At 39.4% G+C, this 27,740-nt stretch overlaps 1 protein-coding gene and 1 pseudogene across 25 annotated transcripts in view; both read right to left on the reverse strand.

Annotated features, from left to right (window-relative positions):
- The window catches only part of Trdn (triadin), a 450,291-nt gene that overhangs the window by 265,169 nt on the left and 157,382 nt on the right, over nucleotides 1–27,740 (reverse strand).
- On the reverse strand, nucleotides 21,787–22,173 carry LOC148006890 (succinate dehydrogenase assembly factor 3, mitochondrial-like; annotated as a pseudogene).

Consider the following 27,740-nt stretch of genomic DNA (forward strand, 5'->3'; position numbering starts at 1 on the left):
AGATGCAAGTAGTGTTAAACAGAACAAAACAAAACAAAAAAGCTATTCAATAGACAAACTGTAAATAACTGTCCCATGATAAAGGCACCATGGAATTGCGTAAACAAAATGCAAATAACTGCCCTATTTTAAAAGTCACAATGTGATAGTTATAGGGAATTGCATTCAGAATAATGGGTTGATAATTTTGAGTGTATGGTAAAAGGACATCAAGTTGTAGACAAGTAGGTAGTCCAGAGTATGTGTCCAAAATAGACCTAATGGGTTTTTCTAATAAATGTAGTATGATAGGTGAAAGAAATGAGATTGATTCTTGATTTTATCATTGTTCCATATATTTTATGTCTTCTTAATGTCAGAATACCTGGTGATCTGATGTAACAGCAACATATGTAGATGGTAGGTGAGGAATATAAAGAGATGACTTTCACAGTTATGCTTTAGCATCAGAGAGCAAATTGAGACACCAATGGAGAAAGGACAGCAGGTTTTCTATCCTCCAATCTACTTCTTTATTAATAAATAGTTTAGCTATCTCTATCACTTTTTTTCAGTGTATATTCAAAGAAGTGGACTAAAGGTCAATCTACATATGATCCCAATGGCAAGGCTTATGGATTACTTCATTCTTATGTTGCTTTTCTTTTCATACTTTTAGTTGTTTTTTTAATGGAAAACTGATCCTAAATTGGCTACTTTGCTCTACTCTCAGATATGTAAAACCAAAAAACTTCACCTTCTTAAATAAAAGACATCCCCAAAGTCATAAGGCTTTTTGTATGGCTTCTTTGACTCCTGATAAAAGTCTTCTCTAATATTTCCATGTGCTATTCTATATTTGCATATTCACTTTGATGGAAAGCAAGGAATAGGAACCAAATGCATATTTCATACATTCTTTTGATTAAAAATGATAAGGCAATATTAATGTTTTTTCTTTCACATATCAAATATATAGAGTAGAAATAATTTCCCATGGAACAGCTAATGAAAGAAAATGAGACTGATTCTCAATTTCATTATTGTTCCATTTATTTTATGCCTTGCTAATGTCAGAGTCCCTGGTGTTCTGACGTAACAGAAACAGATGCAGAGAATCATAATTGTGGAATCTAGGGGTGTAAAGAATACTTTGACATTAGCCATCTCCATTCCATTGATCTCAAGAGAGTTAGAAAGTGGTCTGTGGAAGCCTACTTACATAAGCCAAGGGCATGTATTGAGTTCAAACTCAATTTTAAATTAAAGGGGTTTTGTTTGTTTATTTACTTTATGTTATTCTTTTGTTTCTTTAAGAAAGTCAGGGAAAATGACAGTTATCTTGATGTCATACATGATTCGTTGTTCTTGAAAGATCTAAGTGTTTGTGTTCTATAGTAAATAGTTTTGGTGTTTTCCTTGGGCTATCCTTAGACATAGGCTTGTATTAAACCAGTGAGGAGGTTCAGCTGCCTCTTCAACTGATCTCCAGAAGAGCAGACTCTTTCCACAGAAAGAAGGTGTCAAGTGGATTATTTCCAAGACTTCAGCATTCTTTCTTCACACTGTGCTTATATATATATGGATGTGCAGGGGTGTGTGCGCGCGCGCGCGCGTGTGTGTGTGTGTGCGTGTGTGTGTGTGTGCGTGTGTGTGTGTGTGTGTGCGTGTGTGTGTGTGTGTGTGTGCGTGTGTGTGTGTGTGCGTGTGTGTGTGTGTGCGCGCGCGCGCGCGCCCATGTTTATGTAGAAGAGGCCAACCTCAGGCTTGTTTCTCATCTGCTGAGGAAAAGGAAAGGTACAGGTAAGTAAATAAATGGGATTTATAATTTTGTTTCAGTGTAAATGCTAAATGTAGATGGCAAGCAGAGATATTAATGACCCAAGTGAGACTGATTGCTTTCTAAATTAAAAAGTCCTGTTGTGCACTTATATAAGGCAAACCGAGGTACATTGAAAATGGAAGGGTCATTTGAAGCCTGGAAGTTCAATGTACTATCGGTAACAGAGTGGGAACTAGTAACACACACACACAAAACCTGAAATAAATTTAATAACAACTTTTTTCATATGTGCAGAACACATATGCTCCATTTACTCTGTAATCATTCAATGAATTTTTTCACACCTGAAAAATTACAGCTTTTCGGTGATGAGACTGCTTGTAGCATAGATAATTCCAGCCATTATTCAAAGATTTGTTCTGTTTATAGCTTTTTTGACTTGACTCCATATTAATACACTCATGCCAATACTTGACAGCCTCTAATATCACATATGCCTTACTCCATGATTGGCTACTCAATGAATTTATTCATTTCCCACTTACTTTTAGTCTATAGCAGTTTATACCTGTTGTAATCCCCAATGCCTGTTAAGTAAATGCAAATATTTATTAAAATGAATTGCTAAATGAAGGAGCAAATTTATGAATGAATGTAGCTAACTGCCAAGTTAGCATGCTGAACTTTGAATGTTTTAATATGTACAGAATGAAACTTAGGTTTTCAGTTCTCAGTAGAATGGGAAATACTTCCAAAACAAAAAAGAAAATTATTATTTCAATTACCTGTAAATCTAAATTTTGTAATCAATATTGGAAGAAGTTTACTAATTTTTTAGACTATAATATCCATTTCAGTGAAACGTTAATATGTTGGTCTGTAGGTTGTGGACATGTCTAAACTCAAGCTTAAAATTTAAATGCGCATGAAACAATTCACTCATAAAAACATTTTAATATATCTAATGTTCTCCCCTAAAAGACAAGAATATATGATTGTTGTATGTTTTTAATTTAAAGATGTTCACCTCCATAATGTTACCTGAATAATTCTGAGTATGAAGATGACTCATGTTTCCTAAGGGAATCAAAGAAGTTGGAGGACTTGAAAATTTCATGTGATTTTTTTTTGTGATGAGTCAAATGTGCAGAATGGGAACAACATTATTTCTTTCTACAAACTCATGTTGCATTTGTGTGTGGCTATTTAAAAACAGCCGAAGGAGCAGAGAATGAATAAAGTATTTAAAGCTATTTAACATAAACTTAAAAGAAGTCTAAAGTACATTATTTGGATAAAACTTCTCAATTAATGGGAGATTCATATTATAGGACATATGTGTAATTATGGTGGAGAAATTGATTATACCTGATGTGTCATATCAATTTAATGAAATATTTTACAAGTCATATTCTATATTACAACAAGATAATATTACAAAAGGACATCGTGCTGTATTTCCCATGAGGGTGACTTAAAATATTAGTATCACACATTTTGACTACAGGTTGGGATGATTATTAAAAGATAGTAAATTCAAATTAAGACTCTGAAGTATTTTTACATATAAAAATATCTATCAGTCTTCATGGAATTGAGTGTAAACATTCTCTGTGATATTAAATGTTAGGGGTGGTTATGAGAAAATTTTCTGCTTGAAAAATATTAATGTATTAAGTTTATAAGTAAATGAGGAACACAATTACATTGAATTCAATATATGTGGTTTCAAATAAAACTACACAATAGAAATTGGAGCTAATATTTTAGATTTCATTTACGTATTAGTTATACCTCTTCTCATCAAGCCTAACATACTGACTAAATGCTATTAAGATATTGTTCACTGATCACTATTATTAATATAGATAAATTGGTTATGATAAAATTATTTACTAATCAAGTAATTGTTACAATGAATAATTGAATATTGGTAAATTTAATATGTCATAGTTCACAGGCAAAAATTCAGTTCAAAGTCTTAATGAAATATTTCATATTTTATATACAATATTACTCTTCAAAGATCTAACACAATTTAATGACTTACTCAGAATTAGAACACAAGGCCTGTTTAATTATTAATTATGAGAATGCATGTGGAGACCAGGAAATAAGAGAATATATGTTTCACAGTGGCAAAGTCATTATGTTTAGAAAATGTATTGTTAAGAAATGATTCACCAGTAGAACAGCAAATTGACTTCATAGGAGGTAAGAGGCTTGATTTTCTTGTAAGCTATCAAAACATGAAAAATTAATGATGTTTCTTCACTTCTCCCTCATGTTGTGTCAACAGAGAGCAGATGGCACAGTTCATTGCTAAGTCAGTTCCAAAACTACTATAATCTCTGTTTTCTTTATCAATAAAATCAAGAACCACAATCACCCTAACAGACAAGTTTACTCCATGTTCTCTTTTATCACAATGTGCCATTACAAAACAAGTTTAGAAATCTCATCAAGATACAACATGATCTTCTATTAGATCTCATTGCTGCCGTACTGGATACTCATAACATAACAGCAAATACTATTACATGCGCTCTTATGCATGGTGTCAGTTTATTCCTTTGCAGGTTCTGTACCACATTCCTTTCCTTAACATGTTAGCATTGGGAAAAGAAAGTTATCAGAAAACTACACACTTTCTTTAGCAACTACATTGGTAAGATTTAGAAGCACATATCCGATTTTCATTATAACAAACAAAAAAAGACTATTCATTTGCTATAAACTGTACCACTTAGAAAACTAACTGAAGGAAAAGCGAGGTGTTGTCATTCTTCTAAAAATCGCCTTGTGTTTCTGCTAGAGTATGAGAGATAATATACAGCTATCCGAACAAGTACTGCGGCTCCCAATTCAGGTCAGTTCTCACTTGTCTGAGGTCAAGTTACAAGACAACATACAGAGCTCTATGAGAACTGAATGCAATGACCCATGACATACCATTAGCCCTTTTAGAGGAATTAAATTCTCGCCAGAGTCCTCTCAGTACCATCACTACTCAAGATCCTCATGATTATTAATGGGACAGCTTCCAGGCCTTTCTCTCAGAGGCAGTTCTGCCTCACACAGCGAAGTTCTTAGTTGTTTCTTTTTTTCTTTTTCTTTTTCTTTTCATTCTAAACGACAGTGTGAGAAATATTTTGCATGCCTGTATATTCATATGTGTTCATATAAAAACATAGAGGCCTAAAATGACATTGGGTGTCTTACATGAAATCTTTTGACTCTATTTATTAAGGCAAGGTCTCTCCATGAACTGGAAGTTAGTCAAGCTAACCTCCTTCTCCTGGGCAAATGTCCCTGTCTCTTCACTTTGAGGCTTGGGTTTACAGGAAGCCATCACACATATGTAGCCCTCGTGAAAGTTCTAATCATCAGAAGTCGTGACCTTATAAGCTTTAGCCACTGAACTAAACAAACAGGAGAACTTTCTAATATGGTATTTCAAAAAAAGGTCTCCTTCTGTATTAGACAAAAATTATTTATATGAAATTAAGCCATTCGTCACTTTTTCATACCCTACGAAAAAATTCCCATACTACCAGAGCCTTGGTGAAATGATGGGTTTCTGCAGCTACCTGTCCCTACCTATGGAGGGAAAAGACTCTATTTCTTCTCTCATGAATGAAGCTATTCAGTTTCTGATCAAAATAAAGAAACTAGAAAAGCTTAAAGAGCCAATTAAAAATGAATCTTCTGACTCCTGAGGCTGCAGAGCAGAAGAGACCACCAACACTGCTCACCCCTGCCCACATCCCTGGCCCAGGAGGAAACTGTATAAGGCCTCTGGGCCCCCGTGGGGGAGGGCCCAGGACCGGCAGGCCACCTGCCTGAGACACCACCGGAACCTGAAAGAAACAGACCGGATAAACAGGTCTCTGCACCCAAATCCCGTGGGAGGGAGAGCTAAACCTTCAGAGAGGCAGACAAGCCTGGGAAACCAGAAGAGACTGCTCCCTGCACACACATCTCGGACGCCAGAGGAAAAAGCCAAAGACCATCTGGAACCCTGGTGCACTGAGGCTCCCGGAAGGGGCGGCACAGGTCTTCCTGGTTGCTGCCGCTGCAGAGAGCCCCTGGGCAGCACCCCACGAGCGAACCTGAGCCTCGGGACCACAGGTAAGACCAAATTTTCTGCTGCAAGAAAGCTGCCTGGTGAGCTTGGGACACACGGAAGCAGAATTTCTCTAGGACCGGGCACGTTCTGTGTTTACCGGAAGTCCCACACCCTCGGATCCCAGCCCGCAGCCGCTCTCTGCTCCCAGACCCGGTGAGAGAGAGACCCAACCGCCTGGTCAGGTGGGCACTCCTGAGGCTGCAGAGCGGAAGAGACCACCAACACTGCTCACCCCTGCCCACATCCCTGGCCCAGGAGGAAACTGTATAAGGCCTCTGGGCTCCCGTGGGGGAGGGCCCAGGAGCAGCAGGACACCTGCCTGAACACCGCGGAAACCTGAAAGAAACAGACCTGATAAACAGTTCTCTGCACCCAAATCCCGTGGGAGGGAGAGCTAAACCTTCAGAGAGGCAGACAAGCCTGGGAAACCAGAAGAGACTGCTCCCTGCACACACATCTCGGACGCCAGAGGAAAAAGCCAAAGACCATCTGGAACCCTGGTGCACTGAAGCTCCCGGAAGGGGCGGCACAGGTCTTCCTGGTTGCTGCCGCTGCAGAGAGCCCCTGGGCAGCACCCCACGAGCGAACTTGAGCCTCGGGACCACAGGTAAGACCAAATTTTCTGCTGCAAGAAAGCTGCCTGGTGAACTCAAGACACAGGCCCACAGGAACAGCTGAAGACCTGTAGAGAGGAAAAACTACACGCCCGAAAGCAGAACACTCTGTCCCCATAACTGACTGAAAGAGAGGAAAACAGGTCTACAGCACTCCTGACACACAGGCTTATAGGACAGTCTAGCCACTGTCAGAAATATCAGAACAAAGTAACACTAGAGATAATCTGATGGCGAGAGGCAAGCGCAGGAACCCAAGCAACAGAAACCAAGACTACATGCCATCATCGGAGCCCAATTCTCCCACCAAAACAAACATGGAATATCCAAACACACCAGAAGAGCAAGATCTAGTTTCAAAATCGTTTTGATCATGATGCTGGAGGACTTCAAGAAAGACATGAACACACTTAGGGAAACACAGGAAAACATTAATAAACAAGTAGAAGCCTACAGAGAGGAATCGCAAAAATCCCTGAAAGAATTCCAGGAAAACACAATCAAACAGTTGAAGGAATTAAAAATGGAAATAGAAGCAATCAAGAAAGAACACATGGAAACAACCCTGGATATAGAAAACCAAAAGAAGAGACAAGGAGCTGTAGATACAAGCTTCACCAACAGAATACAAGAGATGGAAGAGAGAATCTCAGGAGCAGAAGATTCCATAGAAATCATTGACTCAACTGTCAAAGATAATGTAAAGCGGAAAAAGCTACTGGTCCAAAACATACAGGAAATCCAGGACTCAATGAGAAGATCAAACCTAAGGATAATAGGTATAGAAGAGAGTGAAGACTCCCAGCTCAAAGGACCAGTAAATATCTTCAACAAAATCATAGAAGAAAACTTCCCTAACCTAAAAAAAGAGATACCCATAGACATACAAGAAGCCTACAGAACTCCAAATAGATTGGACCAGAAAAGAAACACCTCCCGTCACATAATTGTCAAAACACCAAACGCACAAAATAAAGAAAGAATATTAAAAGCAGTAAGGGAAAAAGGTCAAGTAACATATAAAGGGAGACCTATCAGAATCACACCAGACTTCTCGCCAGAAACTATGAAGGCCAGAAGATCCTGGACTGATGTCATACAGACCCTAAGAGAACACAAATGCCAGCCCAGGTTACTGTATCCAGCAAAACTCTCAATTAACATTGATGGAGAAACCAAGATATTCCATGACAAAACCAAATTTACACAATATCTTTCTACAAATCCAGCACTACAAAGGATAATAAATGGTAAAGCCCAACATAAGGAGGCAAGCTATACCCTAGAAGAAGCAAGAAACTAATCGTCTTGGCAACAAAACAAAGAGAATGAAAGCACACAAACATAACCTCACATCCAAATATGAATATGAAGGGAAACAATAATCACTATTCCTTAATATCTCTCAATATCAATGGCCTCAACTCCCCAATAAAAAGACATAGATTAACAAACTGGATACGCAACGAGGACCCTGCATTCTGCTGCCTACAGGAAACACACCTCAGAGACAAAGACAGACACTACCTCAGAGTGAAAGGCTGGAAAACAACTTTCCAAGCAAATGGTCAGAAGAAGCAAGCTGGAGTAGCCATTCTAATATCAAATAAAATCAATTTCCAACTAAAAGTCATCAAAAAAGATAAGGAAGGACACTTCATATTCATCAAAGGAAAAATCCACCAAGATGAACTCTCAATCCTAAATATCTATGCCCCAAATACAAGGGCACCTACATACGTAAAAGAAACCTTACTAAAGCTCAAAACACACATTGCACCTCACACAATAATAGTGGGAGATTTCAACACACCACTCTCATCAATGGACAGATCATGGAAACAGAAATTAAACAGTGATGTCGACAGACTAAGAGAAGTCATGAGCCAAATGGACTTAACGGATATTTATAGAACATTCTATCCTAAAGCAAAAGGATATACCTTCTTCTCAGCTCCTCATGGTACTTTCTCCAAAATTGACCATATAATTGGTCAAAAAACGGGCCTCAACAGGTACAGAAAGATAGAAATAATCCCATGCGTGCTATCGGACCACCACGGCCTAAAACTGGTCTTCAATAACAATAAGGGAAGAATGCCCACATATACGTGGAAATTGAACAATGCTCTACTCAATGATAACCTGGTCAAGGAAGAAATAAAGAAAGAAATTAAAAACTTTTTAGAATTTAATGAAAATGAAGATACAACATACCCAAACTTATGGGACACAATGAAAGCTGTGCTAAGAGGAAAACTCATAGCGCTGAGTGCCTGCAGAAAGAAACAGGAAAGAGCATATGTCAGCAGCTTGACAGCACACCTAAAAGCTCTAGAACAAAAAGAAGCAAATACACCCAGGAGGAGTAGAAGGCAGGAAATAATCAAACTCAGAGCTGAAATCAACCAAGTAGAAACAAAAAGGACCATAGAAAGAATCAACAGAACCAAAAGTTGGTTCTTTGAGAAAATCAACAAGATAGATAAACCCTTAGCCAGACTAATGAGAGGACACAGAGAGTGCGTCCAAATTAACAAAATCAGAAATGAAAAGTGAGACATAACTACAGATTCAGAGGAAATTGAAAAATCATCAGATCTTACTATAAAAACCTATATTCAACAAAATTTGAAAATCTTCAGGAAATGGACAATTTCCTAGACAGATACCAGGTATCGAAGTTAAATCAGGAACAGATAAACCAGTTAAACAACCCCATAACTCCTAAGGAAATAGAAGCAGTCATTAAAGGTCTCCCAACCAAAAAGAGCACAGGTCCAGACGGGTTTAGTGCAGAATTCTATCAAACCTTCATAGAAGACCTCATACCAATATTATCCAACCTATTCCACAAAATTGAAACAGATGGAGCCCTACCGAATTCCTTCTACGAAGCTACAATTACACTTATACCTAAACCACACAAAGACACAACAAAGAAAGAGAACTTCAGACCAATTTCCCTTATGAATATCGTCGCAAAAATACTCAATAAAATTCTGGCAAACCGAATTCAAGAGCACATCAAAACAATCATCCACCATGATCAAGAAGGCTTCATCCCAGGCATACAGGGATGGTTTAATATACGGAAAACCATCAACGTGATCCATTATATAAACAAACTGAAAGAACAGAACCACATGATCATTTCATTAGATGCTGAGAAAGCATTTGACAAAATTCAAAAACTATCCTCAACAATAAAAGGACTTCAGGGGGAATCACTATCCCTGAACTCAAGCAGTATTACAGGGCAATAGTGATAAAAACTGCATGGTATTGGTACAGAGACAGACAGATAGACCAATGGAATAGAATTGAAGACCCAGAAATGAACCCACACACCTATGGTCACTTGATTTTTGACAAAGGAGCCAAAACCATCCAATGGAAAAAAGATAGCATTTTCAGCAAATGGTGCTGGTTCAACTGGAGGGCAACATGTAGAAGAATGCAGATCGATCCCTGCTTATCACCCTGTAAAAAGATTAAGTGCAAGTGGATCAAGGACCTCCACATCGAACCAGATACACTCAAACTAATAGAATAAAAACTAGGGCAGCATCTCGAACACATGGGCACTGGAAAAAATTTCCTGAACAAAACAGCAATGGCTTATGCTCTAAGATCAAGAATCTACAAATGGGATCTCATAAAACTGCAAAGCTTCTGTAAGGCAAAGGACACTGTGGTTAGGACAAAACGGCAACCAACAGATTGGGAAAAGATCTTTACCAATCCTACAACAGATAGAGGCCTTATATCCAAAATATACAAAGAACTGAAGAAGTTAGACCGCAGGGAAACAAATAACCCTATTAAAAAATGGGGTTCAGAGCTAAACAAAGAATTCACAGCTGAGGAATGCCGAATGGCTGAGAAACACCTAAAGAAATGTAGAACATCTTTAGTCATAAGGGAAATGCAAATCAAAACAACCCTGAGATTTCACCTCACACCTGTGCGATTGGCTAAGATCAAAAACTCAGGTGACAGCAGATGCTGGCGAGGATGTGGAGAAAGAGGAACACTCCTCCATTGTTGGTGGGATTGCAGACTGGTAAAACCATTCTGGAAATCAGTCTGGAGGTTCCTCAGAAAATTGGACATTGAACTGCCTGAGGATCCAGCTATACCTCTCTTGGGCATATACCCAAAAGATGCCTCAACATATAAAAGAGACACGTGCTCCACTATGTTCATTGCAGCCTTATTTATAATAGCCAGAAACTGGAAAGAACCCAGATGCCCTTCAACACAGGAATGGATACAGAAAATGTGGTACATCTACACAATGGAATATTACTCAGCTATCAAAAACAACGAGTTTATGAAATTCGTAGGCAAATGGTTGGAACTGGAAAATATCATCCTGAGTGAGCTAACCCAATCACAGAAAGACATACATGGTATGCACTCATTGATAAGTGGCTATTAGCCCAAATGCTTGAATTACCCTAGATCCCTAGAACAAACGAAACTCAAGACGGATGATCAAAATGTGAATGCTTCACTCCTTCTTTAAATGAGGAAAAAGAATACCCTTGGCAGGGAAGGGAGAGGCAAAGATTAAATCAGAGACTTAAGGAACACCCATTCAGAGCCTGCCCCACATGTGGCCCATACATATACAGCCACCCAATTAGACAAGATGGATGAAGCAAAGAAGTGCAGACCGACAGGAGCCGGATGTAGATCGCTCCTGAGAGACACAGCCAGAATACAGCAAATACAGAGGCAAATGCCAGCAGCAAACCACTGAACTGAGAATAGGTCCCCTATTGAAGGAATCAGAGAAAGAACTGGAAGAGCTTGAAGGGGCTCGAGACCCCAAAAGTACAACAATGCCAAGCAACCAGAGCTTCCAGGGACTAAGCCACTACCTAAAGACTATACATGGACTGACCCTGGACTCTGACCCCATAGGTAGCAATGAATATCCTAGTAAGAGCACCAGTGGAAGGGGAAGCCCTGGGTCCTGCTAAGACTGAACCCCCAGTGAACTAGTCTATGGGGGGAGGGCGGCAATGGTGGGAGGGTTGGGAGGGGAACACCCATAAGGAAGGGGAGGGGGGAGGGGGATGTTTGCCCGGAAACCGGGAAAGGGAATAACACTCGAAATGTATATAAGAAATACTCGAGTTAATAAAAAAAATGAATCTTCTTGCCAAGAAAGCATTTGACAAAATTCAACACCCCTTCATGATAAAAGTCCTGGAAAGAATAGGAATTTAAGGCCCATACCTAAACATAGTAAAAGCCATATACAGCAAACCAGTTGCTAACATTAAACTAAATGGAGAGAAACTTGAAGCAATCCCACTAAAATCAGGGACTAGACGAGGCTGCCCACTCTCTCCCTACTTATTCAATATAGTTCTTGAAGTTCTAGCCAGAGTAATCAGACAACAAAAGGAGATCAAGGGATACAGATTGGAAAAGAAGTCAAAATATCACTATTTGCAGATGATATAATAGTATATTTAAGTGATCCCAAAAGTTCCACCAGAGAACTACTAAAGCTGATAAACAACTTCGGCAAAGTGAGTGGGTATAAAATTAACTGAAATAAATCACTAGCCTTCCCCTACACAAAAGAGAAAAGAGCCGAGAAAGAAACTAGGGAAGCGACACCCTTCATAATAGTCCCAAATATTATAAAGTACCTCGGTGTGACTTTAACCAAGCAAGTAAAAGATCTGTACAATAAGAACTTCAAGCCTCTGAAGAAAGAAATTGAAGAAGACCTCAGAAGTTGGAAAGATCTCCCATGCTCATGGATTGGCAGGATTAATATAGGGAAAATGGCCATTTTACCAAAAACGATCTACAGATTCAATGCAATCCCCATCAAAATACCAATCCAATTCTTCAAAGAGTTAGACAGAACAATTCGCAAATTCATCTGGAATAACAAAAAACCCAGGATAGCTAAAACTATCCTCAACAATAAAAGGACTTCAGGGGGAATCACTATCCCTGAACTCAAGCAGTATTACAGAGCAATAGTGATAAAAACTGCATGGTATTGGTACAGAGACAGACAGATAGAGCAGTGGAACAGAATTGAAGACCCAGAAATGAACCCACACACCTATGGTCACTTGATTTTTGACAAAGGAGCCAAAACCATCCAATGGAAAAAAGATAGCATTTTCAGCAAATGGTGCTGGTTCAACTGGAGGTCAACATGTAAAAGAATGCAGATCGATCCCTGCTTATCACCCTGTAAAAAGATTAAGTGCAAGTGGATCAAGGACCTCCACATCGAACCAGATACACTCAAACTAATAGAATAAAAACTAGGGCAGCATCTCGAACACATGGGCACTGGAAAAAATTTCCTGAACAAAACACCAATGGCTTATGCTCTAAGATCAAGAATCGACAAATGGGATCTCATAAAACTGCAAAGCTTCTGTAAGGCAAAGGACACTGTGGTTAGGACAAAACGGCAACCAAGAGATTGGGAAAAGATCTTTACCAATCCTACAACAGATAGAGGCCTTATATCCAAAATATACAAAGAACTCAAGAAGTTAGACCACAAGGAGACAAATAACTCTATTAAAAATGGGGTTCAGAGCTAAACAACGAATTCACAGTTGAGGAATGCCGAATGGCTGAGAAACACCTGAAGAAATGTTCAACATCTTTAGTCATAAGGGAAATGCAAATGAAAACAGCCCTGAGATTTCACCTCACACCAGTGAGAATGGCTAAGATCAAAAACTCAGGTGACAGCAAATGCTGGCGAGGATGTGGAGAAAGAGGAACACTCCTCCATTGTTGGTGGGATTGTAGACTGGTACAACCATTCTGGAAATCAGTCTGGAGGTTCCTCAGAAAATTGGACATTGAACTGCCTGAGGATCCAGCTATACCTCTCTTGGGCATATACCCAAAAGATGCCTCAACATATAAAAGAGACACGTGCTCCACTATGTTCATCGCATCCTTATTTATAATAGCCAGAAAATGGAAAGAACCCAGATGCCCTTCAACAAAGGAATGGATACAGAAAATGTGGTACATCTACACAATGGAATATTACTCAGCTATCAAAAACAATGCCTTTATGAAATTCATAGACAAATGGTTGGAACGGGAAAATATCATCCTGAGTGAGGTAACCCAAATCACAGAAAAACACACATGGTATGCACTCATTGATAAGTGGCTATTAGCCCAAATGCTTGAATTACCCTAGATGCATAGAACACATAAAACTCTAGACGGACGATCAAATGTGAATGCTTCACCCCTTCTTTAAAAGGGGAACAAGAATACCCTTGGCAGGGAATAGAGAGGCAAAGATTAAAACAGACACAGAAGGAACACCCATTCAGAGCCTGCCCCACATGTGGCCCATACATATACCGCCACCCAATTAGACAAGATGGATGAAGCAAAGAAGTGCAGGCCGACAGGAGCCGGATGTAGATTTCTCCTGAGAGACACAGCCAGAACAGCAAATACTGAGGCGAAGACCAGCAGCAAACCACTGAACTGAGAATAGAACCCACGTTGAAGGAATCAGAGAAAGAACTGGAAGAGCTTGAAGGGGCTTGAGACCCCATATGAATAACAATGCCAAGCAACCAGAGCTTCCAGGGACTAAGCCACTACCTAAAGACTATACATGGACTGACCCTCAACTCTGACCTCATAGGTAGCATTGAATATCCTAGTAAGATCATCAGTGTAAGGGGAAGCCCTGGGTCCTGCTAAGACTAACGCGATTGTTGGGGGGAGGGCGGCAATGGGGGTAGGATGGGGAAGGGAACACCCATGAAGGGGAGAGGGATGTTGGCCCAGAAACCGGGAAAGGGAATAACACTCGAAATGTAAATAAGAAATACTTAAGTTAATAAAAAAAATGTAAAAACAAAATGGAAATAGAGACAATAAAAAATCAGAAAGGGAGACAACCCTAGAGATAGAAAACCTAGGAAAGAGATCAGGAGTCATAGACCCAAGTATTGCCAACAGAATACAAGATAATAGAAATGAGAACCTTGGAGGCAGAAGACACCATAGACACAAATGACACAAATGTCAAAGAAAATGTAAAATGCAAAAAGCTCACAATACAAAGCATCCAGGAAATCCAGGACGGAGTGAGAAGTTCAAACATAAGGATGATAGGTATAGAAGACCGCAAAGATTTTCAACTTCAAGAGACAGTAAATATCTTCAACAAAATTATAAAAGAAAACTTCCCTAACCTAAAGGAAGAAATGCCCATAAACATAAAAGAAGCCTACAGAACTCCAAAAACAAAAACAAAACAAACAAACAAAAAAACTCAGGTGACAGCAAATGCTGGCAAGGATGTGGAGAAAGAGGAACATTCCTCCATTGTAGGGATTGCAGACTGGTACAACCATTCTGGAAATCAGTCTGGAGGTTCCTCAGAAAATTGGACATTTCACTACCTGAGGACCCAGCTATACATCTCTTGGGCATATACCCAAAAGATGCCCCAACATATAAAAAAGACACGTGCTCCACTATGTTCATAGCAGCCTTATTTATAATAGCCAGAAGCTGGAAAGAACCCAGATGCCCTTCAACAGAGGAATGGATACAGAAAATGTAGTATATCTACACAATGGAATATTACTCAGCTATCAAAAACAATGACTTTATGAAATTCATAGGCAAATGGTTGGAACTGGAAAATATCATCCTGAGTGAAGTAACCCAATCACAGAAAAACACACATGGCATGCACTCATTGGTAAGTGGCTATTAGCCCAAATGCTTGAATTACCCTAGATGCACAGAACACATGAAACTCAAGATGGATGATCAAAATGTGAATGCTTCACTCCTTCTTTAAAAGGGAAACAAGAATATCCTTGGCAGGGAATAGAGAGGCAAAGATTAAAACAGACACAGAAGGAACACCCATTCAGAGCTTGCCCCACATGTGGCCCATACATATACAGCCACGCAATTAGACAAGATGGATGAAGCAAAGAAGTGCAGGCCGTCAGGAACCGGATGTAGATCTCTCCTGAGAGACACAGCCAGAAGAGCAAATACATAGGCCAGCAGCAAACCACTGAACTGAGACAGGACCCCCGTTGAAGGAATCAGAGAAAGGACTGGAAGAGCTTGAAGGGGCTTGAGACCCCATATGAACAATAATGCCAAGCAACCAGAGCTTCCAGGGACTAAGTCACTACCTGAAGACTATACATGGACTAACCCTGGACTCTAACCTCATAGGTAGCAAGGAATAGCCTAGTAAGATCACCAGTGGAAGGGGAAGCCCTTGGTCCTGCTAAGACTGAACCCCCAGTGAACTTGATTGCTGGGGGGAGGGCAGTAATGGGGAGAGGATGGGGAGGGGAACACCCATAAAGAAGGGGAGAGCTAGGGGGATGTTGGCCCGGAAACCGGGAAAGGGAATAACATTCGAAATTTAAATAAGAAATACTCAAGTTAATAGAAAAAAAGAAAAAGAAAAAAAAGATTACAGTACAAAAAAATGAATCTTCTGCTATGACTAACTTCTGGATATTGTCTCTACAGTTTCTCTCTCCACTTTGTTGAGAATTTCAGCTAATGTTATCCCTGTTGAGTCCTGGGAGCCTCTTGTTTTCCTGGCATCTGGGACTTCCTGATGGCTAAGCCCAGTTCCCCATCCCCATTGCTACACACATCTGTTCAAAATCCTGACCCTCTGTCTATCATCCCTGCCTCCTCCCATACCTGATCCTGCTCTCCTTTTCCCCCCCTCCAACTCCTTTATTTCTCCTAAGGCCCTTCCACCCTATGCTTCCTGTGAGTACTTTTGTTTTCCCTTCTAAGAAGGACTGTAGCCTCCACACTTTGGTCTTCCTTCTTCTTGAGCTTCATATGGTCTTTGAATTTTATCTTGGGTATTCCAAGTTTTAGGCCACTTATCAGCTTTAGGGCACTTTTAGGATACACTTATCAGTGAGTGCATACCTTGTGTGTTCTTTTGTGACTGGGTTACTGCACTCAGGATAATTTTTTCTAGTTCCAGCTATTTGCCTAATAATTTCATGAAGTCATTGTTTTTAAGGATGTTGTCACCTACTCATCTCCAAAATTTAAATCCAGAATTGCTCCTGTCTAAAGGAAATATAGATACAAAGTGTTGAGCAGAAACTGCCCAACCTGGGGATCCATCGCATATAAAGATACCAAACCCATACACTATTGCTGATGCCAAGAAGTGCTTGCTGACAGGAGCCTGATATACCTGTCTCCTGAGAGGCTCTGCCAGAGTCTGACAAACACAGAGGCAGATGCTCACAGTCAACCATTGGACTGAGCACGGGGTCCCCAGTGGAGGAGTTAGAGAAAGGACTGAAAGAGGTCAAGGGGTTTGCAACTCCATAGGAAAAACAATAATATCAACCAACCAGCCACCACCCTCCTCCCCTTAGAGCTCTCAAGGACTAAACCACCAACCAAAGAGTACAAATGGAGGGACCTATGGCTCCATTTGCCAATGTAGTAGAGCATGGTCTTGTCCGACATCGACAGGAGGAGAGGTCCTTGGTCCTAAGAAGGCTTGATGCCCCAGTGTAGGGCAATGCTAGGGATGGGAGGCAGAAATGGGTGGGGGAGCACCCTCATAAAAGCAGGGAGATGGGGAGGGGATAGAGGGTTTCTGGATGGGGGAAAAGGGAAAGGGGATAACATTTGAAAGGTAAATAAATAAAATATCCAATTTTTAAAAAGGGGATAAAACCAATACTGAAGGTAAGTAAACTAAATACAGCTATAATGTTGGAAATAAATAAATACATACATACATACATACATACATACATACATACATACATACATTATACTACCCTAAAAAATGAATCTTCTGGCTTTAGAGTTTCCATCAAAAAGAGAAAGGAGCTTAAAATATTTCTTTCGAAGAAAAAGTATTTTTACAGATTATTTGATTAAAAATATTACACCCATGTATCTGTTCAACAATAGTCATGAAGCTGAAATTTAAATGTTTCTTGGATAAAAGATAAAGTAGCGGTATGTTAATAGTTTACAGTGGTTATTTAATGGGCTCTATGTTGCAGTTAAATTCACAATTACATTCAAAGAGGAATGGCATATTTGGCAGTCAGCCAATCTTTCTTCCTGTTTTAAATTGAGTGTAATTGATAGTATTTTATGACTTGAAATAATATACATAATTTATCAGTTTCTTTCAGGAAACTGTTTATAATAACATGAAATATCATAGTCCTCTGGGAAAACACATAATTTATATAATCAGGCTCATGTATTATAGTGCACGGAACAGAATTGGGTGTTATGTGACTACCATATGGAATATTAAGTCATTAGTATGATTTTTTTCCAGGATGTTTCGATTATTCACAGTTATTCAAATTACTCTGCCTTTTTTTGTTCCTTTTCACACTATTTTACAACAGGCTTTAAATATTCTCAGTAGGATACCTAAGGATATCTAGTGTTATTGCTCTGTCTATTTTCACTCCCTGTGTGTAGGAAAGATACAAGTTTCTGTGCTGCACGAATACTCAAGCACAAGAAAATGAAGATAAAATGGAGTTGTTAGTGGCATTTTTCATCCCTACAAACAACATATTAATCATCAAACAGAATTATTGAGTAAAATATACGGGTCAATATTTCCAAAGGGTAATATAAATAATTATAAATAATCCAGTGCAAAGGCAAAAGGCAGATGTTGGAGTAGAATATGGTCAAACTTTGAAGAAGCATAGCCACATAGGTCCTGCCCATAGGGTTGGTTTAATTTATTGCTTGCCATATAGTTCACTTTTTACAATTTTATTCCTTCTATCATTAATTTAAAAACTCATTCCTAAACCAAGAATGGTAGCACAAATTTGTAATACCAATACTTGGAGAGGCTGACACAGGAGGATTGCAATGAGTTGGAGGTGAATTTGGGCTCTGTAATAAAAAGTCTACCAGAGCTATGCAGAAAGACCCTGCCTTGAAGAACCAAATTTTAAAAGAAAAATAGTTTTCCACAATATTTTTTCTTGTTGAGATCCAAGACAAACCAGTCATATAAGAATAAATACAGAACCAGTGTGGTCAATGAATAATAACAAGTACAGTACAGTAGTTGCATGAATGTAGAATTTGTACTATGCCTTCAGTTCTGTCTGGACACTGATAGAACCGTTTTGAATATATCCCCCTAGTGCTGATGGAGGTATGATCATAAAAAATGTTGCCTCAAAGATACTCATCACTCCAATGCTGGTGGAATAGCTTGACATTGCCTTAAAATAGTGCAGACCCAAAATGTAAAACATTCTGTCTCAAGTGGAAATTATAGACCTATGCAAAGAACCCTCTACAGAGGGCTGAACACCCTACCTCCAAAAACACTAGGTATTGCTATTGGAATTTTGTGTAGTGTTCAACGTGTATAGAAAAATAAAAATTCTGCAAGGAGACAATGCTGACAAACCTGTTTATCAAACAAAAGACTCTGGAAAGAGCTGGTGAGGCAGCTTTGTCACTATTTCTACATTAAAGGGAAGGCCTGATCAGGATGAAGGAGAAATAATTGTGGCAGCTATCTGAGTAGCTAGCTAAAAAGAACCTGGAGTCTTTTACTTTAGCCATTGTAACTAAAGCCAATCAAAAGGACATCAAATGGCATTGGTGGAATGTGTAAAGGACTATAATTCTTCCTTAGTCCTCACTCTGGCAAATTAGCTGAGAGATGAAACTACTAAAAATATGTGCCATGGTAATAAATAACATAGTTAGCTTGATAATTCCTTAATTAAGCCTTAATTTTCCTTACTTCTCACACAGTTATTCAAATTACTCTACAGCTTTTGTTTCTTTTCACACTGTGTTAGAACAGGCTCTAAACATACCCAGCACATTACCTGATATTTTTATGTTTCTCTGGTAGCATGTGCATGGAATGAATATTAGCAAGACTGACCAATATCTGTATCTGTGTTTATATCTGAATATATATGTATATACTTACATTTATATGATCTATCTATATCCACATATTCTACTGAGAAGTCCTCTTAAGGCGAGGAGAAACAAATGTTAAAAATCTAGGAGATAAAGCTTAGAGGAGATTTTCTTGCTACGTTACAAGGGAAACAAACTAAGAGAAAAGAAGCGTCAGTTAATATGTTCTTTGCCCCAGTCAAGAGCGTTGGTATAACTGGACTACCTCAACAGGCTGCCAGTATATTTCTCTGTGTATAACCACTTATAGTGACTGAAATCTTCAATGGACCCTTATATGACATTCTAATTCAAAACAGAATCATTCTCTTGCTAGTAAGGAGAATCCAGGGATTATACAAACTCATAATTAGGCAGTCTTTCACCTTTTCTCTCATTTTCATCTACCTCTGTCTGCTGTGTACAGATTGTGATGGATGCATTGAATCAGTCTTTGTTAATTCTGGGTTTCAGTCTCTAGAGGGACCAACAATAAGTCCTGGGGAAATCTTTACACAAGCCTGCTTACAGAGCTTAGAAACCTGTCACATTTTTAAATAACAAGACTATTTCTTCAAACGAATAAAGAGACTGCTTTGGGATAAACTATTTTCATTGAGATAAATAGTGTAAGTTAAGAATTCAGTTCAGAAAACATAGCACATTCCTGCCTAGGTATACTGTTCGGAGGAATTAAAGGCAAATGTTTTTCAAAGGCGTACAAAAGGCAGTTTACAAAGAAAGGACTTGCTAGGGAAAGAATGGTAACAACAGGATAATTAAGTGAGAAATACAAAAGAAGTAGAAGTAGAGGAAGCTAGAAAAGCCCTGAGTCCCTGGAAATGTGTCTTCCTAATAGTCACAGGTTTCAGGTCCCAGTGTAGGTTTCTGGTCTGAGCCACATCAGAGAACAAGTTGCCTCCTAGATTCATGGCCATCCTAAACGGTTCATTCCTCTTTTTTTTCAGGGTTTGATAGTTAATTTATTTTTTATTGGTTATTTTACTTAGTTACATTTAAAATACTGTTCCCCTTCCTGTTCTCCCTTCCCATACCCTCTATCCCATCTCCCCTCTGCTTTGCCTCTAAAAGGATGTTCACCCACCCAATCACCAGCTTCTGCCTCATCCCTTTGGAATTCCTTGAACACTGGGACAACAAGCCTCCACAGGACCAAGGGCCTCCCATACCACTGATGCTAGATAAGGCTGTCCTCTGGTACACATGTAGCTGGAGTCATGGGCCCCTTCACGAGTCAACTTGGTGTTTTTCGTCTCCCCAACCTTTAGACAATACCTGACATCTTTAACAATTGAAACTTAAAGCTTTTCTTAAAACTTTCACTGTGACTTAAACAGGAAATTCTGAATGATAGCCAGATGTGTGCTATTAAAGGAGAAATGGTGGGACTTTCAGAATCATAATATGTCATAATAAACTTATTAGAATTCCACATCTTCCATTATTTTATGTTTATTTAACTGATGAAGCTAGAGACAAATAAGGAGACTAATGCTTGACAGGAATAGAATTTAAAACAAATTCATATTTTAAAAAAAGTAATCATGTTCTTGCAGACAGGATCCTGGTATAGCGGTCCTCTGAGAGGCTCCGGCAGCACCTCACTAACACAGATGCAGATACTTGAAGTCAACCATTGGACTAAGCCTAGGGTTCCCAATAGAAGAGTGAGGGGAATGGCTAAAGAAGCTGAAGGGGATTGCGACCCCATAGAAAGAACAACAGTATCAACGAACCAGACTGCTCAGAGCTCCCAGGGATGAAACCACCAAATCGTATACATGGGCTGGTCCCTGGCTTCAACTACATATATAGCAGAGAGGGGAGGGGCTTGGTCCTGTGGAGATCTGATGCCTCAGAGAAATGGGATGCTAGAGAGGTGAGGTGGGAGTAGGTTGGAGGGAGCATACTGTTAAAAGCAAAGGACAGGGGGAGGGGGCAGGCCGATCGTGGAGGGAAGACTGGGAAGGGCGATAACATTTGAAATGTACACAAATAAAATGATTAATAGAACAATTTTTTTCAGCACAATTCCAAAGTGTATCCTTTTAAACACCTTTCTTTAGTCCAGAAATTAAATTCCACAAACTACATTCCAAACATCAAATAAATGTGATTGCAATGATGGCATATTGTGACATTTGTGATCTTGATACTGTCCAAATATAAGAGACTATTCCATTAAAGCCAAAAGAGTATATTTTTATAGAGTCAGTGATGGATGAGGTAACAGGTTATAAATTTTAGAGACTTTGTTAAGATTATTGTATCACAAGTGTGGTTTCTGCAGACTTAGTGACTCTAAACTGCCAATTGCATTTAGTAACTTCTTCCACTAGCTCTTGCCACAGTCCAATTTGCTCATCATGAAAGTCATTAAGGTTTTCTCATAGAGAGGTGCCAACACATGCTGTTCCTGTTGAACTTTGTCTGCTGTCCTTAGTTTGTTGCCACAACACTGCTGCTTATGTTTTCCATCCCTTCAAGAAATGCTTGCCCTCCCCAGAACCAACAGTCTTATGTCTTCTAAATTTGTCTTTCACACACTGTTCACCCAGGGCTTTGAGGTCTGAAGACAGAGCCCAATGTAGAGGCAAGATTTGACTGTGCAAAGACCTGACTCTTGAGCCCCGTGCATGCTCTACCACTAGATCATTCTTTCTATGATAATTGTTTCACTAACTTCTTTCTAGCCCTTCCTAGTCCATGGGTTAAAAAATAATTCAATCTCTTCTTAAATAACTGTGCTTCACTTTGTAGCTTGTGTTTTAGCTAAGGAATCTCAGGTTCCTGGGTTTTCTGTTTTGTTTTATTTTGTTTCTGTTTGTTTGATTGTGGTAGTTCTCTGCTTGAGCCCAAATTGGAGATCTCCTTCAGGGCCCTCCTCTTGGCGATAGAAAGGGCAGGGTGGGGGTGGGATAAGAATTGTGGGCTCTATAGGGGTCAAGAACACCAGAACAAGGCCCACAAACATCATCAACTAAGTCCAGCTCATAGGGGCTCACAGAGACTGAGGCAGCAGTAATGGAGTCTGCATGGCTATGTGCTAGGTTCTCTGCATATATGTCCTATCTGTGCAGCTTAGTGTACTTGTGGGACTCCTAAAACTGGGAATGGGGGGGGGTAAGGAGATTGTCTTTGACTCTTTCCTCACCTCCTAGGACCCTTTTCTTCCTACTAGGTTTTCTTGATCAGCCTTGATATAAGGGTTTGTGCTTAGTCTTATTATATCTTGTTATGTCATGTTGAGTGAATATTCCAGGGAGGACTGTTGTTTTCAGAAGGAATAGTAGGTGCAGTGTGGTAGGTCCATTGGTAGGAAAGTGAAGAGCACTGGGAGTAGTAGAAGGAGGAGAAACTGCATTTAGGATAGATTGAAAACAAACTATGTAGTTGATTGATTGATTATTAAAAAAGCTTTTTGTTCTAGATTGAAAGTAGTCAGAGTTTAGGATTTGTCATATTAACTGAATAAGGAATCCAAGTAGAATTATGGGAGATTTGAGACAATGTAATTTACTGACTGAAACTATAGTAAATGAACTCAGGACTATGTATGAAAGCTTTTACTTTTATCTGTAAGCATCTCTAAAAATTCTGTGCTCTTTAGATTTTGAATGTATTGCTTCATCGCTGTTGTATATGGCATTATTTAAGGTAGCCTAATTGGAAATGTTCTTGTCCTTTGGAAATATAAAACATTTTATACGTGTAAAAATTGTTATTTCACTGAGTCTCTCACCTTACTTTTTGAAAATACATTCATCAGTTGATATACTGAGTTGCAGTTAGACAAGGGAAGGGACATCTGAAACAATGCTACATTGGATGTTTGTTTATTTGTTTGTTTGATTGTTTATGACAGGCTTTTCTATGTACCTTTGACTGTCATAGAACTTGCTCTGTAGACCAAGCTGGATTCAAATTCAAGAGATCTGTGTGCCTCTCCCTCCCAGTGCTGGGATTAAAGGAATGTAATACCACTGCCTGGCAAATTTCTAATGTTTCAGCATACAAATACACATATACACACATACATGAACATTTGAGGACTAAGAATGCTTACACTTACTTGGACATTAATTGGCATATCCATTACTTGGATAACAACGTACCCATGTTCCTAAAAATAATACAATATTCAATAAGTTTGAAAGTCCCTACCCCCTTTCCCTCCCCCTCCCCCGATCCTATGAGGTTGCTTCACCACCCAGCCACCCATCCTTTCCTTTCCCCACCCTGACATTCCCTTATACTGGGGCATGGAGCCTTGGCAGGACCAAGGGCTTCTCCTCCCATTGGTGCCCAACAAGGCCATCCTGTGCTATATATGCAGCTGTAGCCATGGGTCTGTCCATGTGTATTCTTTGCATGGAGGTTTAATCCCAGGGAACTCTGGTTGGTTGGTATTGTTCTTTTGAGGTTGCAAACTACTTCAGCTCCTTCAATCCTTTCTCTAACTCCTCCACTGGAAACCCTGTGTTCAGTTCAATGGTTGACTGTGAGCATTCGACTCTGTATTGTCATGCTATGGCAGAGTCTCTTAAGAAATAGCTATGTCAGGTCCCTGTAGCATGCACGTCTTTCTTTTTCAATAGTAACAGGATCTGAATTTGTACAGAGGGCTATGAGATAGCCTTACCTCTGGATGCTGTACCCAAATCCTGCCCAGAGAGAGACTGTCTTCCAGGAGTGCTCTTACTTCCTAAGATCACAGGCTCACAGGCCCATAGGAGTGACAAGCCCATTCAGAGAAAGAAAGACCAAGTAACATCAGAGATAACCAGATGGCAAAAGGCAAGGGCAGGAACCTAAGTAAGAAACCAAGCTACTTGGCATCAAAAGAACCAAGTTCACCCACCACAGCAAATCCTGGATACCCCATCACACTAAAATGCAAGATTTGGATTTAAAATCACATCTCATGTTGAGGACAGAGGATTTTAAGATTGTTGTAAGGATTGCAACCTGGTACAACCACTGTAGAATTCAGTCTGTGGTTCCTCAGAGAAGAACACATAGTACTACCTGAGGAACCAGCTATACCTCTCCTGAGCATATACCCAAAGGATGCTCCAACATATAACAAGGACACATGCTTCACTATGTTCCTAGTAGCCTTATTTATAATAACTGGAAGCTTGGAAGAACCCAATTTCCTTCAACAGAAAATGTGGTATATTTTCACTCAGCCATTAAAAACAATGACTTCAAAAATTCTTAGGCAACTAGATGGAACTAGAAAATATCATCCTGTCAGGTAACCCAGTCACAAAAAAAAAAACATTAATTGTATGCACACACTGATAAGTGGAATGTGTGAATGGTTCAGCCTTCTTAGAAGGGGAAAGAAAATACTCATGGGATGTAGAAGGTGGGAGGGTCTTGGGAGGAAGAGAGGAGAGGAAGGGGGAATAAGGGGAGCAGTATCAGATATGAGAGGAGACATCAATGACATATAGAGGGTGATGATATGTATAGAGAGGGCTAGAAATTTGAACAGATGTGTGTAGCAATGGGGCATGGGGAAATGTGGATAACCACCAGCAAATCCCAGATGCCAGGAAAGCAAAGGCTCCCAGGACTGAACAGGGATGAAATTAGGTAAAAAGCTCAACAGAGGGGAAGTAGAACCTATAGAGACCAAATCCAGAGGTTAGGCAAGGCCCCCTGTTGGGGGACGTGGCCATCTACCCTTTCTTAAAATTTTAACCCAGAATTGCCCCTGTCTAAAGGAAATATAGGGACAAAGAGTGGAGCAGAGACTGAAGGAAAGGCCATCCAGGGACTGCCCCATGTGGGGATCAATCCTATATACAGATACCAAACCCAGTCACAGTTGCTGATGCCAAGAAGTACTTGCTTACAGGAGCCTGATATGAATGTCTCCTTGCAGATAGAGATGAGGATGCTTGCAGCTAATCATAGGACTGAATGTGGAGACCCCAAAGGAGGAGTTAGAGAAAAGACTGATGGAGCTGAAGGGGTTTCCAACCCAATAGGAAGAACAACAATATCAACTAACCAGTTCCCCCAGAGCTCCCAGGGACTAAACCATCAATCAAAGAGTACACATGAAGGGACCCATGACTCTAGCAACATATGTAGCAGAGGATGGCTTAATATGGCATCAATAGGATAAGAAGCCCTTGGTTCTATGAAGGCTGGATTCACCAGTGTAGGGGAATACAGCCGGGTGAGTTGGAAATGGATGGGTGGGAAAGGGTGCATCCTCATAGAAGTAGGGTGAGGTAAGATGGTAGAGAGGGGACCCAGGAAAGGGGAAAACATTTGAAATGTAAATTCATAAAGTATCTAATAAAAAATAAATTGCAAAAGAAAGGATAATTGAAAAATATATTGCTCTCTAAATAATATAAATAGGAGAAAATCAAATACAGATCAAATTAACCCATAGGAAGAAGGAAAAATATTACTTAATGAAATTATGAATGGATAGACATACTTTGGCTGTATTCTTTTTAGAGCATAGTTGTCCATGTGTCTTTTAAATCTAGATGTCAGGATACCTCTACAATGAGTGAACTAACACTGAGGGGACGGTGTAGTGCTTGGATTTTACAGTGTCACCTGCCATGTGTGTATAAGGAATAAGTTCCACTAACACTGCAGCATTAACTCCTAAACTTCATTATTGAACACAGTGTTTTAGCTACATTGGCTTCATCAATATTTTGCAATTTCCCTTTAATCCAATCCCATGAAAATGTATTTCTTGATCTTGCTCTATGCAATGTCACTTTCCATTACATTTCTTTTTAAATCTTTGAAAGGTTTTTATATCAAGTGTGAGTTGCACTTGATTAGACAATTGTCCTACATTTTGTCATTAAAATACATCCATTTATTTTCTACTATTTTCAAATCTTGATTCATCACGTATTTATTCTGTCAACATCATTGTCTTGGTAACATATCAAATTTACAGTCAAAGTCATGACCTTGTTCATTTTCTGTTTTATTCATGTACAAATGAAGTTACCAGTCCGCATTCATCAGCATTTAATCAAATGTCTCATTGGTCCTTCCATTTCCTCAGATACACCTTATCTTCTGGACAGCAGGAGGAAATGATGACTTCCCTCTAGAATTTTGTGAGGATTAGAATTTGTGCTATATAAATCAACTCTATGATTAAGTTTTCTATGACTTAGCTTATATCCTCCTTCCACTCCATTTATTAAAGAAAGCAAGAACTTTTAGTATATTTTGTATTATATTTTAAATTTTCATTTGTGAATGTTAGATGTCAGAATGCAAGACTTGGCTCTGATCTTCCATGCTGTGAGTATCGGGAGTCAACAGAAAGTTAAGCTCCACATGAGGCAACTTCATCAGCAGATCTGTCTAACCCTTCCTTTTGTCTTCCTAGTCCCCTAATTGTGTTCAATCTGGGATTAATGAATAACAAAAAATACTCATGATTTTCTGTAATGAACTATTCTATTTATTATCCTAGACATTCCATTTCTCACATCACTTTCAAATTCCACACCATTGTTAACCATTTACTAAGGTAAAAATTAAACGTGAAAATTGATTATATACAAATGTGTAAATATATACAATCTCCTTGCAATTTGACAGGTACTAAGCAGATTATTAGGGGTTGGAATCTTCACACGTTCTCCTATTGCCACTCAACTAATGGATAGAAAGTGTATTTATTCTTCTATTCTGTGCATTGCAGTGAGCTAGGATATCTCACTTTTTACTATCTACTTATTCCAGACCCTAAATTCTCTGGGAACTTCCTAAAAGCATCGTAATTTTCCCCATCCACCCTTTCAAACAGGCCCTTTCCCCTTCCTTGAACTTTTCTGACTGTTCTTTGAAGTTTCATTCTTTTCAAAGTATCTAACATACAGACTCTGCTTCATATCCCATTTTAGGCTTCATAGTTCATGTATAAGGAGCCCTTGCAGCTCCCCATTTCTATCAGGAAATTAGACTTGGTGCCAATCACAGAAACCTAGAAAAATGCCCAATCTGAGCTCTTGCTTCTCCCTCTCTCTCTCTCTCTTTCTCTCTCTCTCTCTCTCTCTCTCTCTCTCTCTCTCTCTCTGTGTGTGTGTGTGTTTGTGTGTGTGTGTTGTTTGTTTGTTTGTTTGTTTGTGTGAAAAAGAGAGAGACAGACAGACAGACAGAGAGACAGAGAGGGAGAAACAGAAATGGAGAGAGAGAGAGAGAGCTTTGACCAAGTGATTTG

The sequence above is a fragment of the Rattus norvegicus genome, chromosome 1, assembly GCF_021556685.1.
Source record: "Rattus norvegicus strain SHRSP/BbbUtx chromosome 1, alternate assembly SHRSP_T2T, whole genome shotgun sequence".
Taxonomy (NCBI): Eukaryota; Metazoa; Chordata; class Mammalia; order Rodentia; family Muridae; genus Rattus; species Rattus norvegicus.